The 24,787-nt window shown below is 52.3% G+C and overlaps 1 protein-coding gene across 2 annotated transcripts in view; it reads right to left on the bottom strand.

Annotated features, from left to right (window-relative positions):
* CTXN1 (cortexin 1) overlaps nucleotides 1–24,787 on the bottom strand; it is a 43,293-nt gene that overhangs the window by 18,241 nt on the left and 265 nt on the right. The window lies entirely within an intron of this gene.

The following is a 24,787-nucleotide window of genomic DNA, read 5'->3' on the forward strand; positions in this document are numbered from 1 at the left end:
CTGCCTCATGTCTTCCATCATCTTATTTACCAGTTTAGGGCTTATCCAGTCCACTGCTCTGAACTATTTATCCTCAAACACTTAACAGCCATGCCTGAATGAGATGCGCAGCCACAGCAGTGGGGAGACAAAACCACCTCTGGCAGGGATCAATCCACGCACGGTGTGCGTTGCACCCTCCTGACACTTCACCACTGCAATTGCTCTCCCAGCTTATCCACCTCTAAGCCTGCCGGCTCCCACAGCATCCTGACTCCGAGAGCAAGCCCGTGGCCAGTGCCGGTTGCCATGGTACCCGCAATGTACCTTAAACTGCATTGACATTAACCGCAAGGTTATGGCACGGCTTTTCTCATCACACCGCTATAGCCCGGTGGTCTTCATTGCCTGGTTATAGCCTGGCACAGCTCCCGGGCAGAGTTAAGGTGCTCAGATCTAACCACTGTCTCTACAGTTTACTCTGCCTTAACGGCGAGCAGAGCTCGGCGTGGGATCGCTGCCACCTCCCTCACTAGATAATTTTTTTTTTTTTCCCCCTTAAATCACTGATTCATATTCTCAGTCTTAATTGCATCATAACCCAGTTTTGTCTGGGAATCTATTCCAGGAGCAGGAGGGTGCCTAATATAAAGATACTGGAGGGAGTGCACCTGCCTGCACCTCCCCGAAGTGCAGACATCATTACAGTGAGGGCTGGTGCCAGCAGAATGTGTCTATCAAAGTATCATCGTGCAAAAGGGCTTTGATCTATAGAGCAACATGCTCAAGGAGCTAAGAGACAGCCCCAGTATTCCCCAGCATTACTCAGTTCTCCCAACAGTGATGGTTCCGCCTCTGTGGGGTTCCTCTGGATCACCCGTGGCAAAACTCAGGTTCCAACACACCCACCCAATATCTGCTTATGATGTCCTGTGGACTCCAGAAACCACAGAGAGCTATGGCTCTGTGGGCTACGGTTCCTTTTCCCAGAAACACAGCAGAGTTTGGACTTCAGAGAAAAGCTGTTCAACAAAAGGAAGTGAAGCTGGTGTCTTATTTTGGTTCAGATTACCTAGAAATCACCGGAGAGGCAAACCTTACTGGCAGGTGGACCAGCTGGGTCCCGGCAGGCACAGATGTCCTGGCTTTGCTGGGTTTCAGAGCGAAGGGCTCGTGCATTCACCTTAACTGCTCTGGGAACCTGAGCTGCAGCCAGGGGGACAGAAGAAGGATGCCAATTCAGAAAGAGAGACAGGCATTAGGCCAGTGGGAACAGCTTGGTTAAGCTGAGCATCAGTCTGAGATCTAACACATTTTAATCAGCAGGACTAGATCATCTATGCCGTGTCTCCCTTGGAAAACTAGTGCTTAGAGTCAGGAGCCTTTAGTTGGGATTGCTAATGGCTATGTTGAGCCAGGATATGTGATTACAGGCTATTGATTACTCCTTCTCTCTCTGGAGAACGGGAAATACAGTTCCTGGACTGGAGAATGAACAATAGATACACAAGCAACTACAGACTCCACAGAGTCCAGCACTCAATGGCACTCAAGGTTTCCAAAGTAAGCTGGGAACAAAACAAAGACATACATGTGAAATAAGAGAAAATGCTGCAGCACTAAGAGTATGCCCATGCCAGGCAAGCTGACAGTTATTTTCAATAAGATCACTGTTTATAGAAAGAAATTCCAATTAATGTCATCTACCAGGATTTCAGCAAAGCGCTTGGCGTAGTGAGAAATCTGTAGTCAGACTGGGGTGATGGTGAATGAAATAGGATGAGCTGTCAGCCAGAGAGGAAGATGTGAGGGGGGTTGCTGAAAAGGGAGCGTGCAGAGATGTTTCTAATAGAGTTCCTCACAAGCCCATTCCTGAAGACTGGCTGCATTTAAGTTCTGTTATTGGCCAGACACAACCAAGTAAGAAATGTGCTGGAAAAAAAAAGGAAGATGGCAGTTTGAGAGGCATCACCAAGATCGTGGAAGACTTGGACATTACTGGAAAGATCATAGGGTCATCAAGGAGCCTAAGCCTTAAAGAAGTGGGGGTCTGAAGGACCAGGATAATGAGATGAGAGAAGCAATACGGGTAAGGCTGTACGAGTCCTCATCTAGAAGAGCGTGTGCAGGTCCAAAACATGGTCTCAAACAGGTTGGAGGCAGGAAAAGCTGTGCAGGTCATCAATGGGATGTGAAGTTCTATGATAGGAGACCAGGAGAGCTCAGCCTAGTGAAAACACAGCAGTGAGACAATGACTGCTGTCTAAAAAAAACCCACTAGAGAATAAGGAGCAGAGAGGGTGAAGTGCTGTTAAATATAAAGGCCAAGAGTAGCTCAAGCACACCGTCCCAGGCCGGCAGGGAAATATTTCAGCTGGAATCAGGCAGCACTCCTCTTCACCCTGAAGACATCCTGACCTGCACACAGGAACCCCGATCTGCTCACCAAAAAAGATTTTCTGGTGTGGCAGTGGTGGTTACATACAGCTGCTTGTCTGGACACTGCTGGGTCTCTCTAGGTACCTCCCAAGGCCTCAAATGCGTCAGAAATGCAGATGACGGCTGCTACCCAGGAGACCCTGAATCAACCCAATAGACCCATCTAAACCACCCGTAGCAGACAGCAGGTTTGGATGTTCCTACACTGAGCTGTTTCCCCATTATCCGCCTTCAATGTCTGAGAGCAGTCTGCACACCAAACCCTTTTCAGCAAAACTAAGGCACTCGGGAGCATAAAACAGATGCTGACCATTTATCTGACAATACTGTACCAGTGGAAGTGAAAACGTAGATGGTCACAGAGGAAAAGAAACCACCCTAGTTTTGTTCTAGGGCTGGTTATACAAAGCACCTGCAAAATCTTGTCCAGAAGAAGCTGCACCTCTCCTGAGGGTCTTCTAGAACCACAGCACCGTTGCATTTAAGGAAAGCTGCATCTCTACTGGCATCATACAGCTGCACGCACAAGCATGAGGTTGGTCGGCAAGGCCATCACAGGGACACAGGAGTTGTCACCAAGCCATGCCCAGGGCTGCAGCGGGGTCCTCCCTGGTGTTTCCAGCTCTCCTCCCCGGGTGGTGAGCGGCAGGCGGAGGAGGGCAATGAGCATCCCACTCCCTGGTCTATTGGGCGAGTTTCCCTCGTGCACGCTCCATATGCGCAGCAGAGTGGCTTGGAGGAGAGCCAGCGTGCAGAAAATGAGAAGCAGATGTAATCTCAGCAGAACAGGAACCAGGGGACACAATTAGAATGAGTGTCTCAATAATTAAAACACCCTAATGAGCGTGCTGGCAGGGAAGGTCTCTGCCACTACTCTGCAGGTGAGGAATCGATGCAGTGTCCTCTCCTCAGGACCCAGGCTTGGCACAAGGAGAGCCAAAATCCACTTCTTGAGCTCCCAGGAGCTCTCTAGAGGGATGCCCATCTCAGGTCTTCCCCGCCAGCCCCAAAACACAGCTTTCCAGTGCAGGAGTCCGTCTTTCATGCTGCCACCCCAAGCACGCTACAGCAGTGACAGCTTTTAGGAGGAGAGGGAGAGATGGCTCCGTCTCAAGGGAGCACCTTGGACATAAGAGCAAGAGGGACGCACGATCCAGGGAATAAGAGGAGATTCGCTCCCCCACAATGCCAATAAAAATGTGTCTGCAGGTGTCCCTCTCCGAGCAGGGGAGGACAAGGGGGAGGTGGAACCAGATCCAGGGAACTCAGGGATGAGTGGATCCAAAGGCAGGAGCAGAACTAGTGTCTGCTCAGCCCATGGCTAAGCTTGGCAAGGGAAAAGGTAAACCCACTGAAAGAGGAAGCAAATGCAAAGCCAGGCCTCTCCAAAAGCCCAGAATCACACCCATGCTGGTTCCCAATTTTCAGGTCCTTCAGGCAAGAAGTACTTGCCAGTCCTCACCATTCCTCATACCTCTTGGGATGCCAGAAGTCTCGTGCCAGGCCTCTGGGGTCACAGGAATTTGTTTTGGTTTTAGGTTTTGTTGTGGTTGTTTTTTTTTTTAAACCAGCACCAGCTGTCAGAATCCAGCTAGAAATAAGAAACAAACCTTAAATAGACCACAAATAAGCACTCAATAGATTGTTTTCCTTGTATGCTTATTTCCAAGTGAATGTCATGAAGCTGAAGTGCTTAACCTGCCCTGAGGTAACTCCTCTTTGTAGCAGATATTTAAGAATTTCTTCATTCTTTGAAAACTGCCTGTGCTGTTGGTAACGGAATAATATCCTTAAAACCTGCGGCTGTACTTAGCCAGAGCTTGTTTAGCTTCATCTTTCAGCTACTGGGCTTAGGTACAACTTTGCTGGGTAGAACAAGGTGGTTCTCCAGCCAGGCTTTAGTACCCTGTGACTAGGACACCCCTGACAACCCAAGCTTTCACTGTAAAGCCTCTGTTTCCCATCTTCACTCACCAGTTAGTTTCTTCTCTGACTTTTCTCCAATTTATTAACATCCTGCTGATCAGTCCCGGTGACTAATGGCAGTAAAGTCATAGCCCGACTATTGCTCAAGACTGCAATTCTCCAGCCAAGGATCTCATTTGAGTGTTAGTCACGGCCACGCGCTGGAAGTCCAGATCCCATTCAGTATTCACCCTGCTTCCCCAAACCTCTTTCATTTTTAACAAAACACACACTGTTGGCTGGGTGCACCTGCCGAACGAGCGATCCAACTCTCTATATCACTGAACTGCCATCTTAATTACATATATACAGCTCCCCCAGTCTTTACATCCACCAGATATTTTTTCAGAGATCACATTTTGGGTTTCTTCCAGGCCGTTGATCACCAAGGAGAAGCAGCTTTGCAGAACCCAGCTGAGTCTTTGGTGCCGGTCCACCCGTGGTCGTTACCTCGCAGACCTATTCCTCAGCCTGTATCGATACATTGCACAAGTGTCCAGCCCGGAGTAGCCACCCATCCTCAACTTTTGGTATCCTTCCAGAAGAGCATCAACCCAGCCCCCTGAAGTCCATCAGTTCTCTTTTCAGTCAGCTCATGTTCAGGGCTGTCTCTGAAGTCGTTTCAGCTGATGCAGCTGTGAAAAAACCTAACCCTCCCTGCGTCTGATACGGGTTCTTATGGCAGCCAGGCAATACCACAGGGGATACCTGTGGTACGATACCATCGGCGACTGGGCTAAGTCTCACGTTTAGCTAAAATGCAGAGAGGAGGGGTTCATCTTTGGCAGTCTCCCATTGCATCCTGGAAAAGAAACTGAGGAGATGTGGGCTGAATAGTGGACGGCGGTGTGGGTGAAAAATTACATGGACTGTCGGACTCAAAGGTCAATTATTTAAGGGGAACAGGCAGTTGATTACAAGTGATGTTTTTCACAGGGCAATACTGGTACAGACGTAACCTGAAAACCTCAGAAACCTGGAGGAAAGAACCAACAGAAACCTCAGCAGACACAAAGTCCTGACACCGAGCCAGAATAACGCTGTACACCAGGACTGAATGGCCGGGAAGCAGATCTGCAGCAGAGGACTTGGAGGTCCTGGTGGACACGTTGGCCAGGAGTCAGCTGTATGCCCTCGGGGAGATGAAGGCCAACCTCTGTATGATGTAGGGGAGGTATCAGCTGAACCCATCAACCAAAACACAGGTGAGAAGAAGAGCTCCACTGGAGAGTGAAATGAGGGAGCAGTAGGAAGGGCAGAGGATGCCAGAGCTAAAGGACTAATTTCCAAGAACTCAAACAACCAGTTAAAGCCTCCAGAAATGCCACTGCCCTGGGACAACACACGGCAGCACACCTCGCTGTGGTCAGGGCCGATTCTCCTGCCCCTTCCAGAAGTCCCAGTCGCTTCTTTGCCGGTCAGAGTCCAAGAGGGTGGAAAGCAAACTGGCTTTCAGAAAAGTTGCTTGCACACAGCAGTTAAAAGACAGGCATCATCTCAAATTTCTGATTATCACTTAATAGAAGGAAATGACCCGGTCTAACAGAAACTGGCGGACTATTATTAGCAATTATTTGATTCCTTCAGTAAACTGGAGCCCTGGCCAGCTCAGAGCCTCTTCCAGCCCCCTCTTTGGGCTACAGAAACCTGTATTCTCTGCTGTAGACAACTCTGAATCTGGGAGGAGGTGTAAGGACAGGACAAGAGTACATCTGGGGACAGAGCTGATGTCCTCAGAGAGCCCGGTGGAATCAGCCTGACGTAAACATTTCCACATGGAGATTCCCAGAATGAAACATTCCCATTGTTAACAGGAACAAAACTGGTCCCCACTTCAGCACTAAACATGTAATAAAATGTTGTATAAAGCAGAACCCTGTCACCTTCATAACATTTGAAACTGAATGTTTTTGTCCAGAAAAGAAAACAGCATTTTTTCTCCAATTTAACATTTCCCCATGGAAAACATTGACCAAAACATCAGGATGCTGATGAAAATATTGCCAGGAAAGTTTCATCCATAGGGGTCTAAGGAAATGCAAGCCCTCTTCCAACACTACCACTAATTCACCGTGTCCTGAAGAAGCCCCTCTAGGTCAGGATTGGGTCCACCAAATGTGGGGAAGATGCCCTGTAGGTAGGCACCCTTGAGTGGGTCAGCTTTTTTCTCAAAGGTAGCAGAGGCCACCCATACCAACCGTGTCCGCACATATGTGTGTGGAAGACTCAGAAAAGGGATGCAGAGACTTCACGTTGCAGGGACCCTTGTGAATATGGCCTGTCCCCCTCCCAGTATCAAAAGCTACGAGTTAATCATTTGAAGAAGCTGAGTAATGAGCTGACATTGAGTAAGCATTCGTGATTGGGAGCGTGTGACTCATTACAAATATTTAATGAGTTCATTGGAGCAAGACCTTAGTACATCCCTCAAGTTCCCTTCAGAAGAGCCGAGAACCAGTCATTATTTCTTGGGATCGTATACAAATACAGACACAGACCCTTATCCAAACACCCAAATCCACCCCCAAGAGCACCTGCACGCTCCAAACACCCCCCGATACACACACACACTCCCAGCACTCGCTGCATACACCACACGTACACACAGCCTCCGTCTGCATGCAGCACATACCCCACCTCCACATACATACACATACATCCTCTCCTTCCCACGCACCCGCGACGAGTACACGCACGCTCCAGGATGCCTACACAGACTTTTACTCCTTGGACAGCCCAGACCAATGCACCACTGAACTGCACCCAAATCCCTCATCTGATCCAGCAGCCCCGGGGTTTTTTTCCTTTCTGAGAGTCTTCCATAAGACACAGCCCTCCAGTCCGTGCGTCTTACATCTAACTCACCCTCCTAATGCCTCTGCACAATATAGAGCATCTCAGCACAGCTCATTGCCTCCTCTAGGGCCTTTCCCCAACAAGCTCAGGGATTAGAAAATGCCTTTTTTTAGCCTATTTGTCACTCCCAATTTGAAGACAACTTCTCGGATGGTCGGGACTGCTCTGTCTCCAGGACCTTCATCCCAGTGCTGTGCGTTACACACCACCCAAGGCCGTATGCAGCGAGAGAGCTTATAAGCAGAGGTGCAGCAGGGGCTGGTGTCCAGGGGACCTTCTGCAGGGAAATGAAAGAGGAGGATGGTGGGGAATAAAGCTAGGCATTCTCCACAGGCAGCCTGTGCTGCTTAGTTGTTTTTTTTTTTCATTTGCATTTTTCCTCGTGTTTTTAATAGCCATTAAGAGAAGATGGGGTACATGCCTTCCATCAGCACAAACACAGGGAGAAGTTTACAAGATAACTGCCTTAAAAAAAGAGTATGAGTGTTTATGCTCTGCGCAAACAATACACAGAAATGCTGACTAATTCTTATAAGATGGTAAGTAACTATTATTTTTCATTAGCAATTAAATGACTTGCTAATTTCTTGCATTTAAATAGTAATATAAGTACAAACAATGCTAAGCAAATCAGGTCTTTAGCATTTAATTACCAGGCTCTCCTATGAATTATTTAGCAAGTGGGCAAATACACTACTCCAGAGAAATCCATTGCTGCAATTAAGTGATTTTAAATTATTTCTTTGTCTGGGTTGCTATCCTGCCTGCCACCATCCATGTGCAACAGCATGCATAGCAGTGCCTGGGTATTTTTGTGGATGATGGAGCTGAATTCCCCAGAAGAACAATCCAGGCTGGCTCTAAACATGGAAGAGCTGGATTGCCCACCCCAGCCTGCCCAGCAGCCTTGCCATCCCCATGGGTCTGCACAGTACCGTGTGTGCAGCTGGCATCAACAAAATCACAACAAGCTACCCTAGAGCTATGTTCAGGAGGGTTTTAAACAAGGAACATCTTGGACTCATAAAAGCATAAGGATCTCCAAAACCCACCTGCCCCCAGCACTGAAATAAGTCCAGGGATGCTCGGAACAGTCAGTTGCTTTGTTAAAATGCAGCTGAAGGGGATTCTCCCAGAACTTCCTCCTTGCCAATCTGCATCTCACTCATATCTAACCTAAATCTCATTAGCTCCAAATTAAACTGATCGCTTCTCATCTTGTCCCAGCAGACACAAAGAACAATTGATCACTTTATAACAGCTTTATGTGTTGGGAAGAGTTCACTCCCTTTCTTTGCTAATCAAATTCAGCTTGTTCTGGCAGCCCTCCTGGTCCTTCTTAACTCTCTCGAGCCCTGCTATTTTCTCTGGCAGGGTGGAACCAATGTTGGGAACATCCAGGGCTCTGCAGAAAGATGGCAGAGGGATGCATCTCAGGCAGGGAACCAGGCCACCCAGGAAAAACTCTGCCAAGGCTTCCTGCTTCCACCCTTTCTCAGGTCTGGTGGAATGTGGGACAACCCAAGAAGAAGATAACAATTACAAGAGGAGCATCCCATCCCAAACAGCACTAAGCCTGCTTGGAGGAAGGATGGCCGACTTTGCTTTGCCTGGGATGCAGCCAGACAGGGCTGGATCGCTCCGCACTGTGCAGGACAGACAATTCCTGCTGAGGTCCGTCAGAGGGGAAGAGCTGGAGCGTGGCAGTGTCTGCTTTTGGGCTGAAATTGGATCATTTCTTGACAAGCCTCCTGCTCAGATAGTAGCATCACCACCAAACCCCAGCGCTTGCTGGGCAGTGTGTTCGACCGCAGCTCCAGTTTCAGAGGAAAACAGATAACATTAACAGAGACAGCCTTGAATTAATGCATTGTCCCCCTCAGGTAGTACCCCTCAGCCATGTGCACCAGCACGTGTTTCCAAATCAGCAAGCATCTCCTTCAGGACTTGAATAATTCACACCGTTTTGGCAAGATGGATAGCTCAAGCTTTACCCAAAGCTGCTCTGTTTATCCATTCCAGCAATGGCAGCACATGAAACCGTCCCCTTTTGCTGCTCTGGGCTTCCCGTCTGCTGGCAGGAGAAGGAACAAGGAGGAATCGCACAGGATGCTTTTCCTAGCAAGGACTGTGCCTTCTTGTCCCTTAGCTCAGCCTGAGGTAACAGCAAAAACAAGGGCTGTGACAGAGCGAGCTCCTGGGGAGTTTTTGTAACTCCTTTGCTCAGCGACAAGGAACCTGGGACTGGAAGGGACCCAGGAGCCAGCCAGTCTGGCCTGGTGCGATCAAAGGTTCCAGAAATGGATCATCCTTTGTCAAACCCAGCTCAGCCTCTGTTCACCAAGGCTGTTCCAAAACCCGTTGTTTGGACGGGCTGGTTTCCAGCTAGAAGGTGTTCATAGCAAGGTTGTGATGCTTGCTCTTCTGCCAGCACCAGCCTTTGCCTGCCATTGCCAGTTATACCCCTGCCCATTGAAGATGGTGGTCAGACCCTTTCTTTGTCCTCAATTCACTAAGCAAAATCTCTTCTGTCCTGGGACTGGCTTTCCTCAGACCTAGTCTCCCAGATCACTCTGCCTCCTAACTCCGCTGTCCCACCTTACTCTGCTTTTTGTTATAACACCCACAGCTCCACAGAACCTGCACGAGGCAGTGCTGGGTCTAAGAGCCAAGTCTCCAGAAGCCAGGCTAAGATCCTAGCCCAGGGTTGCTGCCCACTTGCTTGAGCTGGCACCAGGAGGAGGAAGGAACGTGCCCTGGTGAGGGCTGTTCAACATCTGTCCTTGCGTTAAGGACCACAGCAGCTCAGCTCCACCGTGTCATAGCTGAGAAGTCCATGTCATCCCCCCAAGCCAAGGTCTGGTGACCACTGGCATCTACACAGTATCTGAAACATCTCCTGGGGCTCCTGACAACTAAAGAGCAGACACCAGAATGGCAGGTACCCCATTTACCATCCTGCCCACACTGGGCTTAGGTCAGCCCACCATTACATTAGGTGAACATCCACAGCTCAGGACATCCATGGCTGCAGCCCACCCTACACTGCTGACATCTTCAGATGGCCAAGAATAACCCAACTTGGGGAGCTTGCCACAGCAGTGCTGGGGAACTCATCCGTAATTCAGCTCCTGGATCCAGATCCTGGGTCCTGGGCTGTGTTAGAAAGGGCATAGCCAGGAGGTAAAGGCAGGCAACGGCTGAACAGAGGGGAATACTCGTGAAACCATGTATGGGCACTGTGTCCCATCAAACTGGAAAGGGTTCAACCAAGAGTTCAACCCAGGACTTCTGCTATTAAATTCACAAAGCTCCTGCTCTCCAAATGAGAAGTCCAGCCCTGCTGCTGGCTCACAGACCTGTTCAGCCTTCTCCACTGGAGAGGACTATCCCATCTATTCCAACAGGGACAGTAATGGCTTCAACTCAGTTCCAAGTGGCTCCTGCCAAATTCAGAAGGTAGTGAGGAGAGAAGAAAAGAGCAGCCAGGAAAGGGCAGGTCTGGAGGGGGCACAGCAGACAAACTGCATAGCCAGAGCCCTACAAAGAGGTAAATTGATAAAACAGCATATTAAGAGCTTCTTCTGCCACGGCACTGACAAGTGCTTTCCAACCTAGCATCCCCACACAATAATAAATCCAAAGGGAGAATGAAGTTTTCAAATGCCAACATGGGCTAATTGCTCTCATCAAGAAGCTTCACAGGAAAAAAAAAAAAAGCAAACACCCTGCCTTTGACAGCTGAATGCTCTGGAATTTATCCCCTCCACCCATACAGTTCAGAGGCAAACAGAAGCAGAAGGAGGGAGAAAAGCAAAGGCAAAACCTTGCTGGAATTGGTCTACCTCTTCCACAAAGCATCACAACTGTTAATAGCCTGCAAGGCTGGGTGTGGGGGCTGCCCAGCCAAACTGCAGTGCCCTGGGAGGGTTTTAACTTGGAGAACATCCCTCCAGATTTTTTGCAGATAGGTGGATGACATTGCAGGACCACACAGAAGACCTAAGGAGCTGAGGCAACCGACAACAGCAATCCCAGAAGAGAGCTCCTCCGCAGCAGCGTCAAAATATCTCCAGTCAGCTGAGATGAGCTGATAAAAATGCAGATCGATTTCAGGGCCAGGTCTCCAGCTCGTGTAAATCGATGCTGTTCTCGTGACTGGAGCAGATTGCTACTAACTCAAAGTAATGTTATCTACCATCAGCAGCAAGAGACACAGAGCTGCAGGAAGCCAGGGTATCCCATTTCTGCTTCCCTTAGGGAAGGTGCTAATCAAATCTCACTTCTGCCACCGTTCCCAGCAACTGCCACAGTTCCCAGCATCTGAAACGCTCCCCTAGCCCAACCTATATTTCAACAAGCAGCAAACTAACCATGCAAAGGAACTGGGAGCTGCTGTGTCGATCAAGGTGGCTGCTCTGAGGTTGTTGAGCCTCTTGAGTCTAACCAGATCCAGAGCCTGCTCCAGGGGTACACTGGGGGGGGGTGGACACAGCTGATATATAACATGAGAAACCAGCTGCAAGATGTACGGAACTAGGGCAGCCGTGAACCTGCTACTGACACAGCGCTGCCCTGGATCACAGCAAGGGCTCAAGCAGAGCCCTCTGACCCATCATCACCTCCTTACCCCAGGCTGTAGCCAAAGCTGTCCACGACTTCTCCGGTGTATGACACCATGCCCAAGGATGCATCTGTGCTGGAATGGTGGCATGAGTGACACAAAGAGGACAGGCAGGCTAAACCCTCCTGCCTCAGCTGATGGCTTTTTAGTGCTCGTGGAGGCCCAGGACTTTGCTTTTGTAAACCCCTGGTTAGAGCCAGCTCAGCTATCCACCCAGCACAGGGCAAGGCTTTCCCATCCCTCCTGTGAACTTACTCAGCAGTACAAAAGATAGCCCTGATGTTTGATGCTGCCTGCTATATTCATCTGCTGTTGGCAGATATTTTGGTGCTAATGAACCCTGGGGATCTTCTAGAGGCACCAAAGATCACCTTCAGACCGGGAAGAGTTTCCTAGCTCCTATAGATTCAGCTGTTCTCTTACTATCGCCAAAGGCAGCCTTACAACTGAGTGACTTCCCCCTGCCCTGGACCTTGTAGGAGCACTGTCAAGACATTTTAATCTGCAGGTACTTGTTGGTTGGTGCACAAGATCCTGCCCAATTCCTGAGCCCACTGCTCACAGAACCAGCATTACCCCAGCCAGAGCCCTCCTGCCTCCCTCAAGGTCAGTAATGATAAGAGAGCTCAGCCAAGCAGGCTCTTCACTGCAAAACCCAGGGTTTCCGAAAGGACCCAGCCCTTCCCCACGTCGATATCGAGAAGTATTGACACCGGGAATATCTCACCCAGCTGCCGCAGACAACAGTTCTGCATCCCACTGCTGCTCTCACAGCTGGACTCTGCAGCTCTGGACTTCAGCATGTAAAATTAGGGGGAAACAAGACTATACTGCCCTCCTCTCAGGGCTGGGGACACTGGCTCGGGGGACCAGAGCAGCAATGTTACCCCTGCAAGCTCAGCACAGGGATCGCTGAAGCCCTCTCTCACGGGGGTCACACGTCAGGGACCCCCCATGTCAGGCTGCCTAGAGACCCCCAGCAGATACAGGCTGTCCACATCAGGAGCCCAGGCTCACCGAAATCGCATCAGGCACCCTGCCCTGGAGCTAACACGTGTCGCAGAAAAGCCAAAGGCACTTAGCTCCTGTCTGATGTTTCCTTCTATGTGGGATTCACCACCTGGAGCCCTTTCCCAAAGTTCAACCTTCACTGTCGGAGACCTCTGCTGCAGGTCATGCTGCTTTTTGTTCTGAGTCCTGTGACTGCTGCCATTTCCCACTGAGGAGGGGAAATTCAGGATCAGTCCCCATATTCCTGAAGGGTCAAACCTGTTTCTTTGAGCCTGGGAAGCAGGGCACGAGGTGCAGTGGGAGGGAAGGAGCATCCCCAAAAACTAGAGCCTCAGGCAACACAGACCCCAAATCCTTTCAGCCCACCGCTGAAACGCTTCTCCCTTCCCACATCCACTGTGCCAGCCTTATTCTGTGTGTGCAGAGCAGGAATAACAGGCAGGGAGAGACAGACAGGACTGCCCGTCTGCAGCTACAAAGATCAGCCCTGCTGAAGAAGGGCCATCCTCAGCAGAGACCTGTGTCCCATCCACCCACCCGCTTTGGGCCACAGCTAGTTGGGTTGCTGCTGAGCTAGGCTCCGGCACAGCGCCAGATATCTAAGCCCACGGGGCAGCACTGGTCCTGCCTGTACTCCCCTTGCTAATTGCATGAGGCCCCTTGTGCCAGGACACTTTGTGCCATCTCAATGCCAAGCGCTTGTCATCGCTTCTTGATTTGCTTCCCTGCCATGTAAGAGCTGAGAAATGCATCCTCACGCTCATTCCTGGAAGCATGTGGGCACACCAGGAAGGGTGGCTGATCCGAGTCCTCTGGCGAGACTGCTCTTACTGGAAAAGAGAGTCACAACCCAGAGACTCACGGTCTGTACCCCAAACTCTGGCACCTCCAGGGAAGGACAAGTGTTCCCTTGGCTGATGGGGATGAGGTTCTCTCCCTCGTGATCATCTAAGCTCTGCTCGCCCAGAGAGTGTTACTGATCCACCTGTGTCCCCCTCCACCAGCTCCTGAGTCTCCACCATCATTTACACCAACCCCATCAAGCAAAGATAGGTCTGCTGGTGCAACTGTACCCGCGGCAGCAGCTCTCAGTCACCATCCACCTCGCCAGTGGTTTTACTAGAAGAGCTGACAGTTCCCCCCAAGTCTTGGTTGCATCCCATATGCTCCTGATCTGGAATGAAGAAGATCCTGTGGCTGGGCAATGAGCACAGCTCCCTGCTCCGTGGCTCTCTGCAGCAGATAGCAGGCTGTCAGAGAGATCTCCTTCGCAGCAGCCCTTGCTCGCCACAGGAGACAGAGCATCACTGACCACTTCTCTCCCTCCCAGGAGCACGTCCAGTCCTGGACTACACCCTGATCTTTGCTGGAGAAGTGCTCCAAGCTGCCAAATGCACCATGGAGAAACGAGGGAGAAGGGAACACCTAGCTTATCGCTGGCCAAAGTTAGAAGCGTACAAAGGGATTTGGGTCTACCCAAGCAGGAGTTAAATATTGCACCACATTCTTTCAGAGCAGTCCCAGGACAGACGGGAATGTGACTCCCAACCGAAGCTCAGTCACTGCTCCAAGTTAATCTTTACCAGGCTGCAGAACCAGAGGTGGGCAGTGATGTGGTGACCCTGCTCTGCACTCTAGAGCAGGGATCAACGAGCATTATATTGTGTTTGGCTGTGAACCTTATTATGTCCAGACATCTCCCTTCCTTCAGTGCTGCCCTACAAGAGAGTCCTTACCTCTCCCACGACGACAACAAGGTCCGGCTCACGCAGCAAACGGCAGGAGCAGAGCAGGAGCCACGGGGCATGGCTTCCAGTACAGTCAGGTTAGAAGCAAGGGAGATAACGCAGGATGGCCCAAGCAGCCTCCATCCTCCCTGCTTCACCCTTTTGGACACATTATTCCTCTAACTGATATTTGCCTATATGTGGATCATCCTTGCTCTGACCCACTGTACAGCCACAGCAAGGTGGTACCCTGCTTCTCCCCTGTCACCTCGGTGACACAGTGCCCAGATTCATGCCAAGTGTCCCCGTGGTCGTCTGTCAATGGGCAAGGCTTGGCCAGCTGGCAGGGAAGGAGGTGTGGGGCAAGCGGGGTATATCCAGCACATGGATCAGCATCACTGGATTACAGTGCAGGGGAAACCAGGAGGCTGCTCCAGGCAGAGGACGAGAGGAACGAGGGAGGGAAAGGAGAGGAGAGACGGAGAATATTATAAAATGCAAGACCTTGAAACAGGCAAGGAAAAGTTGGCCTGCATTGCTCACCCTTCCAGGCCTTAATCCCTTCGTTAGCACACATGCCTGATACAATTAAAGACAAACTCCCAAATCTGCAATGCAGACCGTCTGCGCCAACAAAGGGTCCTGTGAACTCATCTCTGCATTAACTGGTATCTCCCAAGCTGAGGAGCATTTCCCACGCAATGCAGCTCTATGGGGCTGGCCCCCAGGTCCAGCTGCCCGCCACGCTCAGGGACTGGGCTCTGTGGAGGAGCCCCAAGCATTGAGAAAGGGTGGGAGCAGACTGGCCGAGCCCCAGGAGGTCTCTGGGGCAAGCAGAGCTGGAGCTGGTTACACGCAAGCAGCAGGAGCAAAGGTAGAGGCGACGAATGCAGAAGGTGTGACCTGATGCCGGGAGAGATGGTGGTGTGGTGGGAAGAGGCCAGGACAAATGAACAAGGTGATGAGGACAGGGCAGAGAGGAGGCTGAGTGCTGGGGCTGGTGGGGGTTGCAGGTGATGGTTTTCCTGTCACTTGGCCTCTGCACTCCTGCCATGGTGGCCTGTAGGTCTCCCCGTTCTTCTAGATGACCAGCTCGCCAGGGTGGACTCCCTCCTCTGTGCCTGCATCCTGCACTTTCCCCAGCAGGACCCGGTGCTGCGGCTAAGCTTCTAAACCCCATGGCAACACAAACAATAAAAACCAACGTACCACAGCAAAAGAAAATGGCTCTCTGGGGCAGCCCCAGCTGGCTTTAAGAACCTGCAACCCTCCAAGATCCAGAACAACTTGTTGGCAGGTTTACCCCAGCCTGAAGCTTGTGCCCTTACATCTTGCCTCAGTATCTTCCTGCAGTCCCTGCCGGGAGGTGGAAGATGCGTCCGTGGCCCCCCTTACCCAAGCATCAGCGAGCACATCTCCACGTACCTTAAGCAACTGTGCCAACAACTCTGTCACCTCCACACTTTGTAGAAAACACCAAGAACCTGCAGCCTTTGGCCCTGGCTGACCCATGCAAGCTGCCCATCCCTCCCAGGTGCCCACCAGCTCCATGGGCAGAGCTGTCCGAGACCATTCCTGTTGGCAGGGGCTAGAAACAGGGTGCTGCTGGGCACTCACAGCCCCAAGCAATGCTGAGATCGCGGGTTTGCAGCAGCAAGGGTCGTTCTGTGTCCACCCCCTGGCATACACAGGCAGGAGCATGAACGTGAACCAGAGTTGTGAGGTACAAACCAGGCTGCTAGAAAGGGAGAGATGCAGCAAGACAGGTAAAATCTCTCCTCCAAGGCAGAGCACTGTGGGCTTCACAATGATTTTTTCACCTTAACTCCACGAGCATTGCCAGAGCTGGCACCACACCAAGATCTCAGTCCCCACACGCAAAGCCTTCATCCCGCATCCCCCTGAGCTGGGTCACCCAGGAGCTCAGTGCCAGAGTGAAAATATGGACAACGAGGAGGGATGGCAAAGCCACCTCCGCACGTGCTGCAGAGGCAGCGTGCGACCGCACAGATATGCGCTGCCACAAATACATACGTACGTCTTTATGGGTAAGTGTATCTGCCCGTGCACCCGGCGTGCCTCTGCTCAGATGATGTGTGCTGAAGAGTAATGAATGGCTCTGCTTCTCCCCGAAGGCTGAGTGTTTATCCATTTATTGTTGCTGTTCTTGGCCTATCACTTTCTGGTTTATTATCCCCTTGGATTTATTTCTTTATTTTATTTAATGCATTGAAGAATTTATATGCTCGGAGCATCGGCACTTAGAGATGCTTTCAGAGCCACCTTGCCAGATGATTGTGCAGGCTGCAGCGGCAGGGCTGGTTTGCTGTTGCTGCTGGGGTAGGAGAACCGCATGACGGGGACAGGCGGTCATTGCCGCAAGAAGCGGCATTGTCCAGCTACACCCCCCCGTGACACGTGAACAGGGACGATGCTTGTTTTGGAGGCAGTCAGCACGGAGATGAGGACTGTGAGTGATATAACTTGTGGGGAGAAACACCTCCGATCTCCTTGCTTGGAGAAAGAGCCTGTGAGGTAACTGCTGTTTGCAGGGGACCCAGAAGCTTGAAGGTGAAATAGAGGCACTTAGTCTGAGTTAACAAACCAAAGCTGCCATCACTGCAGATCTTGGGAGGGGAAAAAGAAATAAAAAAAATCAAGCAAGCAGGTCCCACAGGACCTACATAAGAGGGAAATAAGGCTGCTCAAGATCTGTTACAGCATTAAGCCCTGTGTCTTCATGGATCCCCAGAGAGATGTGTTCACTTCTGTGGCTTCACTCCCTGCACCCACCCCCATCCCTCCTGCCTTCCCAGGGAAGCAGCAACATCTGCTGAAGAGAAAGGACACACCTGGGGAAGAAATATGGTTTCTCGTGGGACGTGAAAAGGCTCAGGACAGCAAAAAGGAGTTGTCTGGAGGAGAGCCTGGCCATGCAAAGTCATGCCAAGGGATGTTTCCCCATGCTGTGCAGTGGAGCAGCTCCCACAGGGAGCTCCAAGCCCACCGCTGAGCCCAGACTAGTCTGGGAAGATCCTACATGAAGCATAGGATGCAAGTGAACCCTCAGTAGGTGTTGCAGAGGATGTAAGAGAACCTTTGCTCTCAGAGGTACAAGAAGTCACTCAGATCCCCCTCAACTCCAGCGGCACAAGAAACCAGAGCAACTGCAAGGAGAAGCTGAGGCAACATTCATCCCTTCACGGTAATTACAGGATTGTAAAGTGGGAGGAGAGGGCTGCCTTACCCATGCATCTGCCACACACAGCAGTCAGCCTGCTGCTTCTGACAGCTCCCAGGACTATAGAGCTGATGCTTTAGTATCCATCCTGGCTCCTGGTACTAAGAATATCAGCTATCATTACAAAAGGGAGTGTTTCACAGCTGGGCGAGAAAAGCACGATCCCAGAAGCCTCAGGCAGTAAACCCTGCTTGGATTGCTTCTGTAGGCAAAAGGATTTTTTAAGGCCATCCCAGGAGTTTGGGACCTGAACTTATGACGTTTGATCCCTGGCACTGGCCATATTTTAACCCCCATCTCTCTCAGTACCCGCACCCTCTCTCATCCCATCGGCTCTCTCTGCCCATCCCAGCAGATCCAGCAGTCAGGAACATCTTTCCTCCATCAATCCACCCAGCTCCCCTGAAGCCAGTAGACCTCTACCAACTCGCGTACCCTCAGGATCAGGCCTGACAGCACCCTTCCCAGACAGAGATTCAGCATGGGCCACAGCAGGTCCTGGCACTGCTCAGAGCTGGTGCCAACTTCGACCGTCGGTGCTGGAGAAAGGCAACCTGAAGATGCCCCTGGGGAGACAGGATCCCATCTCCCTCAAAGCACGGGCTGCGCTTGCAGAGTGCTATGGCCAACCCAATGGAGGTAGAGGAGGAGAGCTTCTCTGCCTGTTATTTACCCTGCCCTTCCTCAGAGACAGCCACACACAAAGCCTGACCCCATATGTCCCAGGGGTGCAGGTGGCTGTCCCCCCAACCACAAAACTGGCCGCCAGTGTCCCCAGGCAGAGTTCCTAACATCACAGTTAAGAAGGCACCACAAGCCTGGCATGGGCAGCCCAGGGGTGACAGCTCTGACTGTCCTCGTGTCCAGATCCCCGCTGCCTTAGCTCATTCCCCACAAAACAGGAGAAAGAGCTCCTCCAGGCAAAGGGCTCCAGCTGTGCGGAGCCACACATTATAAAGCACTTCATGACGGGGAGTGGTTGACATCCATGTGATTCTGGCAGAGCTTATCCGTTCCCCAGGGGGTGGGCACAGTTCACAAGCCCATATCTGGGGTACCTGGTCCAGCTGGCCAAGGGCTACTGCTGCCACGTGTCAGCCAAGACACATGAAATGCCCATGCAGACAAGGCACATGGTGAGATGCAGGTGCTGTGGTAGCACTATCCCAGCGATCTAGCCCTATCCCAGAGCGAGCCACTCTCCAGGTCAGGAATTAGGAATTTGGCCCTGGAAGAGCCTGCTGGCCACCAGCCACCATACCCTGTAATCCCTCCTGGGAACTCCACAGTCTAGCCTAAAACCAGCTTGTTCTTCCCCAAGCAGCGCTCTGTCTGGAGGCTGCTCCAGAATCTCACCGAAGAGCCTGAAGATGAGATCAGCACAGCCCACTCCCGGGATGAGCACGGCAGGAGTGCTGGCATCTCCAGCATCTCCATACTGGAGGCCAGATGGGGAGATCTGCGTCCTGTTGCTCCCACCCTTCTCCCTTGCAAAATTGGCTCTGAGGCGTGCAGACACGCGTGGCAGACGCCAGCCCCTGAGAGCGTGTGGGCAACACCTCCCAGTGTCCCGCAGGCAGGACAGACTCCCACCACCACAGACTTCTGGTCCCACGCTGCTGCCCTGTTCCTCCAAAGCCATCAAGCCACAGCTCCAACCCTGATCTGTGCTGTGGAGAGAAACAACTGCTAGGAATACAGTCCCATGGCCAGCATCATCCCTGTACCCAGTGCCAACTGGCCAGTGATGCTTTGGGACGGCACCGTCAGCAGATGGGGCTGAGCAGGCAGAAGAGGGGCAAGTCGAGATCTGGACCCCACTCCACCTCCTGGACACTGTGGAGCCAAAATTATGGGGCTCCTGCCAGTGTGGTACATCCATGGCCCTGTTCAGGAGTGGGGCTGAGCATCCCCAGCTCCTTGCTTTCAAAGGCCACGCTGCTTCAGAGAAGGGCAGGAGAGCACGTGCTGCCCCAAATCTGGGGCCCCACCAGCACTTTACCATGTTCTGCTTCAAAGTGTCCTTGATAACCCTGTGCCTGTCCCTTTGGGCATCAGGCAGGCTGCTCCAGCCCGTGGCATTTTTTAAGAGGACTCTGAAGATGACCATCATGGAATTCCTTCCCAATAGCCTTGGACGGCAGCAGCTGTGAGCAGCACTGCCCCATGGCTCCCTGCACTTCTGGGCAGAAGTGGGGCTGAAGGGACTCCCAGAACAAGGTCAGCATCCCGATGGCACCACGTCCAGAGCTGCGTCAAGCATACACATTGCCTTGTCACCTCGCACGTTCAGAGCCCCTAAAGCAAGGGACAGGAGAGTTCCTGCAGGTCTGGACATGGCCCAGTTCCTCAAAAAGCCCATCGTACCCAAAGGTGAAGGAAAGTCCTCTGACCCCCAGCTCTGAGGACCCAGACCAGACGCACTTTACCCTCAGATCCCACCCAGAGGTGTAGAAAAGCAGGTGAAGCTGCAGCAAACTCATTGCACCTTCTGTTGGAAAGCAAGACTGGACAAACAGATCAACAACAGCGCTAACACACTGCCAGATCAACAGCGTCCCGTGCCCAAAGCACCTCCTTTCTCCCAGATGTTATGCGTGTGAGTTGTGACACTCCGGGAATGTGGGAGGAGAACAGAGCTTGCTTTTGCTCTACAGCCTGCTAACACCATTCAGAGGCATTTAGTGCTACGGAGCCCAAACAAGGCTGGAAGAGAAGGTCAGTAAATCATGTCCTGCCTATTTTGGAGCTCTCAGGAGTTGTTTTTTCCTTTCCATAGGCTCAAGTGATCACTCTCTTGTGGGCACAACGGTGTCTGCTCAAACCCCTTCTGCTCTTAAACATTTACATTAACTGGGTAATTCAAGCAGCAGCTAAGTCCGCTTCCAAATACAGTGGTTTAGAGTACAAAAATCCTCCCCAGAGTAGGTTCTGCCTTGGTGTTCGGGATGTAGAGACCCAGTAGGCACTAACCCCTGCCAGGATAGGAAGAGAAGGGCAAATAAGGGCTTGAGAGGCCATTAATATCCATGGCTGCATCTGTATTGCTGGATCCTGGCAGCTTCCCAGGCTCCAGGTCTACCCCTCAGCTCTGTCCCAGCTTCACAGCAGCACCCTGCCTCCCCGCACAACAGAAACCTTCAACCTATGCTGGAGGGCAGGTGCAGAAGGGTCTGACAAGTTCCCCACTCGAGATGCCTAAGGTGTGCCCAGCGGTTTTCTAGACAGACCTTGGGGAAGGCAAATCCGTCACTAACATTATCACAGGTATAACTGGGAGCCGGCATCACACATGGCTGGAGTGTGAGCGGGCAGGTTCCGTCACACTAGTCAAGCGTGACATCGGTACAGGCTGCGAGTCCCCCACGTCCAGGTCTCCAACAAGACCCTGCAGCACTTCTACGACCTAGCACAAATCTCTGAACTGCCCAACCAGAAACTCTGGGAAAATGCCCTCCCATCAAGACTGGCCCCTGGCCCACCAAGGGATTTTGGGTTGGGATTGCTCTTGCCTAACCAGAGCTATCAGTAGCAGGCAGCCAAGGACCCCCAAAGATTCCCCACCAGCTTCAAACTCAGACAATTACACTCTCGACCGTGGGGATGCTGCGAGCACCACGCTGGGTGGCAAAGGCTGCAGCGGGAACGGCCACTGCCCCTTGCTGATAAAATAGAAGGGAAATCGTTGCAAGCTCAGCTCCGCAGCCCTGCCGGCAGGACACTTGCTGCAGCAGGGTCGGCAGCCCAGAGATGTGCAGGGGAGGGCTGCCAGTGATCCGCAGGGGAAAAAGCATGTCCGCAGGGGCAGGGGAGGAGGATGGGGTGCTGCTAGTCTGCTCCTGACCGCAGGAGAAGGGGAGGCGAGAGCCCCGATTACACTCATAGGGACAACGGTTCTAGTTGGGGAAGCACGAACAAGAACTGGCCCGATGTCAATAAGCAGGGACAGATTGGAGTAGGCAAAAGACATGCCTGAAGCTGGGCTAAGCTTTCGACTTCAAAGGCAGTGAAATGGCAATCGGCTAAGCAGGGAAGAAGACCATACAGCAGCTCCAGGAGCCGCAGCACAGGACAGAGAGTTTATGCTGGCTTTCTTGGCACACGCAGAGTCCGAGTCCTGCCCAAGGAACTGGTCTGCTTGTCGCAACAGTGCAATCAAAAGGACCTCAGGACAATGCTGGGCAGCAGGTCTGGGACTGAGTCCTGTCCCCAAAAGGATCCACAGGATTGAGAGCCACAAGCAGAACGCTGCTGAGAGCAGAGCCAGGACCGGGGACTTCAGGGATGCTGATCCCTGGAGGCTTGGCCGCTTCAGACCCACATTACAGATCATTCTTCGGGTCACCGCAGCTCTGCCCTGGCAGGTAGCAGCTCCTCCTTCCACTAGTGCTCCTGCCACAGACCTCGCAGCAGCCTCCCCTGACTCTGCTCTAGGTCCTTGCGTTCCATCTCCTGGCCCCGTGCCCCGGAGCAGCCAGCCCCCTGCCACCCTCCACCCATCTGGCAGCCTTCTTCATTTATCTTTATGCCTTTAATCCTTTAGTTAAATGGTGCAGCTCTGCACTCAAAGCTGGAAAGAAACAGCCTAATGGCCATTAAGTTCCCCTTCAGAATATTAGATTCAGATCCATCAATTTTACTTTGTAGAGGATATTTGCAGTAAAATCAGAGCAGCTCCCAGGCACCTGACAGCCCAACAGTGTTTTCTTCCCAGGAGCAGCTGTTCAGAAAACACGTCGGCTCAGGATTTACTGACAGTTGGCAATACGAGATAGTTCAGAGCCGTGAGCCAGAGGATGCCACCCGCTTCTGTCACCCATGTCAGCTTCCATAAAGAAACCACAGAGCCGATAAAACAGGTCTGCTGCTATAACCCTCCGGCTTTCCGGCATCCGCCCACGGCCTGCCGTTGCTCCAGCCTTGTCCTCACCGAGGAAGCGCTGGGCACCAGTGTGCAGCCCACTTCATCCCCACTGAGGACTGGGAAGGCTGCCCCAGCAACGCTGCAGACAGTGCAGCAGAGCTGGCCAACTGCTAGGGAAAAAATGAGCAGATTTCTCTGGCAGAAGCACAGCGAGGAAGGCAGCGGGACTCGCCTACGTTGCCCAGCCAGTGCCACCTGCAACAGGTGAATGGCACGTTGAGGAGAGCAGCCGGTCTCTCCCAGCCTGGGGAGCAGGCTGGCAGGCGGACAGCATGGGTGTGCATCCCCAGAGCAGTGCCAAACCCTTTCCCGGGGGACCTGCAGGTTGAGCGTTTTACCCGTGCAATGTGCTTACAGCTTGCAGAGGTGACACCAGGTCTCTCCCTTCCCCTCCTGGAAGCGGGACCATGGGGAGCGGTCCCGAGCACATGTCCCACAGAAACTCCCCAGGGATTCCCTTGGAGCTCAGGGAAGAGCATAGCCTCACCCGAAGATTTGCACATTTAATGCCTGCAAGGAACAGGCTGGGGCTTGTGCTGCTAAAGGCAAGACCAGAGGTGCAAGAAGACAGAACCTGCTTCCACCCAGTCGACCTGCCAGCACAACCTTCCCCACCTCCCGTCCCACCACCAGCCCCACCAAGGCACCACCAGAACCAGCCACAGAGCAAAACCGGAGGATGTTTGCAACTCTGCCACCTTCCAGCTGCAAACCCAAGGACCGGCGCACTCTTAATGATTTTAACAGCGAGAAACACTACCAGATTGATTTTTTTTTTTTTTTTTTCCCCATCTTGCAGGGGCCTTGCCCGCCTAGCCCCAAACTGGGCGTTACTGGGACAACAACTTCCCACTTGGTGCAGTGGTTCTGTTCAGCTCAAGATCTGTGCTCCAAGCTCACACGTACTGAACCGGGCAAAGGGATCGGAGGCCTCGAGTGCCTTGTTACAGCATCGCAGCCTGAGCTTGGGGTGACGAGGCACTTGCAGTGTGCACAGAGGGAGACCGGTCAAGTAGAGAGGACCGGAGTCATGCTTCCCCACGTACTGCAAACAGGTCTGCCCTGCCAGCCTAAGGATTTTTACCTCCTCTGCTTTTGGGCTGATTTATGGCAAATAATAATAGCTGAGAGAAAGCAGACCATCTCTGGGAACGGCAGGAAGGTGAGGATGGGAGTCAAGTGCTGGGGAGCCCCTTAACCATTGTCAAATCCACACCTCCCGCTGCTAACAGCTTTGATCCTCATGTTTAACGTGAGGCTCTGCACCAAAAACTGTCTCCAGCAAGCCCAGTCTTCCCAGGGCTCGGGAGAGCTGAATTCCCTCTGCCACGGGCAAGGCTCACCGACACTCCCGCCATGGCATGGGGAGTTCCCACAGCTCCAACTCTTCCCAAGGGGGCTGAGATTTAAATTACACCAGCTCTTTCGTGGGGCTGCTTTGGCTCTGGGGCTTGTTCTTTTGTCCCAAGGCTCTGTACGATTCTCCCCTCCTTCCGCACAGACCCGCAGCTCCAGAAGGGAGAAATCAGCTCAATTTAATTCAAAAGTTTCTCAGACCCACACGGGTTCTCCAGACCCGGGAGGGTGGGCATCCTCCAAGACCCTTGAGCCCAAGGGGTCTTTCGCAGACGCCCCATCGCTTTCCTGCTACGAGAACTCTAAAATCAGCAGTTTTGCAGCAGCTGCAGAAATTCCCTGTTTTCCACTTCTTCCTCCCCAGAACGCCCATCCCGATTTTCTCATCTAGTAGCGATATTCCTGCCAAAATCCCCCCTTCCTTTTTGTTTTTTTTCCTCCCCCCCCCCCAGGCTGTCACAGACCCCCAGAACCACATCCACCCTAGGGACACCCCACCTTCCCGGCCCCCCCCCCCCCCCCCCAATTCTCCGCAGGGTGCCCCCCACACCGGAGCAGGGCCAGTGGGGGGCAACAAGCACCGGGAGCAGCGTTCCCCCCCCCTTTTTCTTTCTCCCCCCCCCATCCACCGCCCCTGCGGAGCCGCTACCGGGCGGTGCCCGGTG

This window comes from Accipiter gentilis, chromosome 8 (genome assembly GCF_929443795.1).
Source record: "Accipiter gentilis chromosome 8, bAccGen1.1, whole genome shotgun sequence".
In the NCBI taxonomy this organism is placed as follows: Eukaryota; Metazoa; Chordata; class Aves; order Accipitriformes; family Accipitridae; genus Astur; species Astur gentilis.